Source organism: Cibotium barometz, chromosome 26 (assembly GCF_041138505.1).
Source record: "Cibotium barometz isolate CiBa-2024 chromosome 26, ASM4113850v1, whole genome shotgun sequence".
Classification (NCBI taxonomy): Eukaryota; Viridiplantae; Streptophyta; class Polypodiopsida; order Cyatheales; family Cibotiaceae; genus Cibotium; species Cibotium barometz.
In genome coordinates this window covers 37,449,994-37,456,059 of record NC_141071.1, presented here as the reverse complement: position 1 = coordinate 37,456,059, position 6,066 = coordinate 37,449,994, and positions in this window count along the sequence as shown.

Here is a 6,066-nt window from a genome sequence, read left to right as displayed (position 1 = left end):
CTTTCTTGTGGTTCATCCATACCTCTCACCTTGGGTTGCGGTTCTTCTGACTGTGTGTTTCCCAGGATAAAATTGCAGAGCCTCGAAGCAAGGCTTCTCTGTGAATGTGTGGGAGAGGTAGGAGCTTGCTACTATTGGTGGATAGATGGTCTATCCATGCGCTGGAGTTCAGGCTAATCTGTCTCAAGGTCAGGAGTTCCTCGTCCTGTGCTGGGGTGGTCTTTGCTTTTGGCTGGTGTTGTCAAAGACAAGCACCATTTGACTCCACGCGGTATTGACCGCCGATGAGTCCGACCTTATAAGCAAAGGAGCTTCAAGAGAGTTCACTTCATCAAAAAGAGGGTTATTTCGCACCAATCTACCTGATCATAGGTGCATGGAAATGTGAAACTACTATGCAAAATCCCCCTATGAAAAGACTTTTTTTTGGAAAATGGTACGGCCATACACTTTGAAATGGTACGGGTGTACACTTTCAAAAGGAGAAGGGAACATGCATATGCTTTTCAGGGGTAGATGGCATAGATGTTCATTTTATGAAGGACATGGGAGGGTCTTCACAAAGGAACGAGTATGCACTTTGGAATGGAGAAGGTATAGGCGTATGCTTTCACAAGGAGAAGGGAATGCGTGTTCATTTTCTGAATCAAGTGCGAGAGAGAATGGCATAGGCGTGGCAAAATTGACACGGCTGTGACAAACACAATGAGGCTCTAGAACGAGCGTACCCTTCAGGAAGGAATGGCCGTGGGTGGTGGCAAGATTGGAACGGCAGTGGCACTGTCAGATTTAGAGATTTTCAAGATTTGTCTAGGGATTTTAGGAAATTTAAGGCTGCAGGTCTAACAGCCACCCGCTATATTCTCTGACAAATTTAGTTACACCCACTTGATTAAATGCACTTTATGCTCAATTTAATGCAATTATTTCAATTTTTATGCAACTACCACATTCAAGCTAGAGATCTTACCAGATTTGGTCAACTGAGAAGGGAATGGGCGTGGCAAATGTGCCACGACTGTGGCCTGTAAAGTGAATGGCCGTTCGCTTCTCAGAGTAGCTAACAAAATGTGATTTTTGCCTGTTTTTTTCCAATTCCTACTAATTTAGATGTTTTTCGATTGCTTTTTTATGTTTTTGATTCAATAGAGAGTAGAGCTAGTCTCTAGCTATCTATTAGTGCCTACAATGCATAATGAAAAATAACTAAGTAAGATTAATTTGTGGATTAAACTAAGATGCAAGGAAGAAAAAAGAACAGAAAACCAAAGTTTTGCATAAATGTCAAGGGTAATGTTAGAGCACTTACTTGATTCTCTCATGCTTGGTGAAGATTTCAACGCTCTGATGCTTGATTAACCTTCAATGCTCCATGTAACCACCATCAAAAACAAAAACAAACAGAAAATCAAGCAACCAACCGGTGGATTTGCACTCCAACCGGGCTAAACAAAGACATTAGCAAATGAATAAAGTGGAGGACCCTAAGCTAAATGCATTCCCCGGCAGAGCGGCACCAAAGATGTTAAGACTAACATGCTACCTTGCACACAAGAAGGAGAGAGAAGAGAAGTGAAACGCATGGAAGGGTAGAGTCTGGAAAGTTGCACTTCGCCAACCCTAAGAGGGTTAACTCCTTAATGTGAAGCTGCTAGGGGCGCACTCCACCTCTTCTTGTGTCACCGAAGAAGAGATTCAATGGATACGTAAAGAGCAAGAAGGAGGGAGCTATGGAGAGCTCAATCTTCACTTCATGCCACCAGCATGCAAAAGGGACTTGGTAGAGAGCATAGAGAGGAGAGAGAAGGAGAGAGATTAGAGCATTACCATCGCTACATGCACACACAGACAATCAAGCATGCAAGCAAGCAAAAACACAAGCTAGTATGCATCCACAAGCTCAAATGAGAGAGAGAGAGAGAGAAGAGGCAAAAGCTCAAATGACACTAATGGGATTGTCCCCTTTCATATTCCATAAAATGACTTATATACAAGATCTCATAGTTAGAATGGCCGACCGCCCACCATTTACAATTGGGGGCCCAAAACTAGTCTTCCTAGTCTTTCTAGCTCTATGTACAACTATTCCTCATGACCAGCATTACACAAGCCGTAAGCTCGGTCATCCCATATCTCTTTTACAATAAGCACTTTGCACAGTTACAAAAGAGGGATTATAATAAGTGTATCCACGCTAAAGGTAATGTTAACCAGAGTGGCTAACATACACAAGCTTATAGCCTTCAATACTAAATCGTGTATGCATTCTCTGTATGTACTACTTTGATTGTAACATCACAATACCATCATCATGCTACATAAACTATATACCCAAATAATAATGCCCAAATATGTAATCTCAAATGACACATGTAATTCAACCTTGAAGGTGAGCATGTGAGTAGCATGTCATTAATATATAAAACAATGATCAAAAAACAATCTTTAGTCCTATTTACATAGAGGTCTTTATATAGAGGATACTCTTAATTAGACTATTACAAAAACCATTCACAATCAAGTATATGTTTATCTTCTCATACCATGCTCTAGGATCCTATTTAAGGATATACAAGCTTTTCTTAACTTGCATACTTTAGATTCCTTCCCCTTCTTAATAACACCATGAGGCTAAGATACATAAACCTCCTCATGCAAGTCACCATCTAGGAAGGCAGTCTTGATATCCAACTGATGTACATTTTAACCATGATATGATACCAATGTAATAATGCACCTAATCGTAGTCATACAAGATGTAGGTGTAAAGGTCTCAACTTGATCATAACACTTTACAACAAGCCTTTCCTTGTAATGATCAATGACACCATCAACTCTCTTAAGCTTATAAGCCCACTTTTTACCATTGTACCAATGGCCTTTTACCATTGGTAAGGCAAATCCATTAAATATCAATGTCATTTTTTAGGATTGAGTCGTACTACTCATCTTGCATGGCCTACATCCAATGGTCATTTTTATGTTGTCCCTTAAAGAAAACAAGTTCCTCTTCATTATATGTATCAAAAATGAGAACATGATCCACAAAAGAATAAGATCCATGACGAGAACATGCATGTATCCTACTAGATAAAGGAGTAGCTTATTTATTGTCTTGTATGTTTGCACCACTCATTTTGGTATTCTCTTGGAATGGCTATGTATGGCTTCCATTTCCTCATCCAATGCATCATCCACCACAATCACCTTCTCAATAGGCTAATTTGTGGGCTGAGAGATTTGAGCTGATTTTTAACTAGTATGGGCTGACTTGCAACATCTTTTTGAGCATTCATTTTCTTCGCATATGGTTGCTTGACATTATACAAAGGTAAGAGTGTATCAAAGATATCCTATCCGCATAGATTTTGGTGTTTTTTGCATAAAAACATGGACTAAACTGAGTTCTCAACAAAGATAACATCTCTACTCACCGAAATCCACTTCAAGGATGGGACTCTATACCCTTGCTGTTTGAGCTATATCCCATAAAAATATGTTTTATTACCTTATCATCCATCTTATTGTGTTGTTGGGCACAAGAGCATAAGTAAGATAACTAAAATATGCAAATGAGACAAAAAGGGCTTCCTACCATTCCAAGATTTATAAAGGGTAATTGTCTTCAAAGCCTTAGTGGGACATTTGTTTCGCACATAAGTGGCACACATAACTACCTCTAACCAAAAAACATTAGGTGAATCCTGGTCTTTAACAATGTAACATGCCATCTCCATGAGAGATTTGTTCGTTCTCTCAGCCATACCATTTTGCTAAGGTTTATAAGCTACTGTGCATTGATATTTTATGCCTGTTTTAGCCATACATACATGAAACTCCTTTGACATATATTGTCCCCCGTGATCTGTATGAAGGGTGCCAATTTTACTTGCATACACATTTTTAGACATAGTAGTAAAGTGTCTAAAGCATGTTAAAACCTCTAACTTTTCCTTCAACAAATACACCCAGGTGTGCCTAGAGTAGTCACATCAATAAAAGTCACAAGTAGAGATATCCCCTATGATCGATGGTGTCTTCATGGAACCACATACATCACTATGTATAAGTTATAATTTATGTGGATAGGCCTAATTGATCCATGTTTTGGGAATGATGCTCGTTGTACCTTGCCTAAAATGTACCCCTCACATACATGTTTGATAGTGGCCTCAAGCTTTGGCAACTTTGACACCACCTTTGATCTTTTAAGATGCAACAAACTACTAAAATCCATGTGACCAAAGTGGGCATGCCGTAGCTCTATGTCACTCATAGCATGTGTGGTAGTAACTGAACAAGCATTATGTGCTAATCTTTATTAATACCTATCAAACCTGTAAAGCCTATATGGCTTAGAGTACCAGATACCACAATAATGGCTCCATAATTCTAAGGTCATGTACTGTATGCCTGTCATCAAAAAATCTGACTGCCACTAGGCTTGCCCTAACAATGGTAGAGGCTGACATCAAGTTCTTTTTGATGCCTAGCATAAACAAAACTTCTGAGAGAGTGATTGTCCCACCATTTGTATCAGTGAGAATAACCTTACCAACTCCTTTTACTAGATACGAGGAGTTTTTTGTGCGTTTGTTTGTTTCCCCTTGAGGAGACTCAAGTGAGGAAAATAAATCACATTGAGAAGTAATTTGCTTGCTAGCACCACTATCAAAGTACTAGACATGTTTATTTGTCACTGACATGCATATATCATGGAGATAAGGATGCATAATGAATGCCCCAATCATCATGTGTATAGTTCCATGTGTATAGTTCCATGACTCCTTCTTTTCAACCACACAACCATGCCTGGCTCTTTCTTCTTCTCCTTCTATAGTCTTTTCCTACATTCATTAATGTATTGGCGTGGCTTCTCTTAGTCTTATTATCACCTCCCTTCTTGGCATCCTTTCTTGAAGACTGGGCTGATTCTGTCTTTGGCTTATAGAAAAGGCTTTGCCTTTACCTCTTTGACTGGTAGTAAATGCATGATCTTCCACACACATACTAGCTTAGTTTTGTTGAGATTGCTCTTCTTTTATAAGAGCACTGCAAACCAACTCATCAAAAGTAAGGGAAAATTGGGATTACCTTTTATCAAGAGGTGAAGTGTAGATGCAAAACCTTGGTATGAATCTCGTAGAGTTGTAAGAATAGTAGACACCAAAAAAGTGCCTCGGCCCATTATGAGCTTATGTCCACACATTACTACCATCATATAAATGGTTACAAGTGGCAAGGTGGACTGGAGCTTGTGGACACTTCCAAAATAGGACCAAATTTCATTTTAGAACAAGTAACTTGGGAAGAGTAGATTAGATTAGAAGTTATGAAAAAGGATAGAGAAATTGCCTTCGGGGAGCACTCTCGGGGAGCACTCAATGTGACTTGGCTACTGTGAGAATTATAAAGGGAAAACACTTGGTGGAATCATTCACCTTTCCTAACATAAGGATTGTTCAAGTTAGACTTTAGAGAGATGCTAGGATAACCACGTGCTAGGACATTATGATATGAGACCTTGAGTGAGTCGCTCTACCCTTAAGGTGGTTTTTATTGCTAGATTATTATTATATATAGAGGTATAGGGGTCTCACAATAGCTGGCACTAGAGATGATCCAAGTTAAGATTTAAGAATACGATCTTAGGATATGGTTTCATTGCACAATTCAGGACCTAAAACTAAAACTTACAATATTTTAATGGGTTTCTCTTTCATATGGAATAGCAAATGATGAGGCCTTACCAATATATGCCTTTGATTAAGAACAACATGATAACATTTGCCTTTGAGCATCTTCTTTTGTTTGTTTCAAGAATATCTATTTTTTGACCATGGTAGAAAAGAGACTGATGGTTTTTAAGACAATGGATCATGTTTCTCTGCAGCCAGGATAAGAGGTTGTCATAGAGAACATTACTCTCGCAATACAATAATCATAAGGGTAAATGTTGTAAGAGGGGTAGCACTTTATGAAATTGTACATTGTGATCTTAGGGTTCACTACCAGATGTATAGGATTCTTAGAAACTTTATTCCCCATCATATCATAGGATTTTAA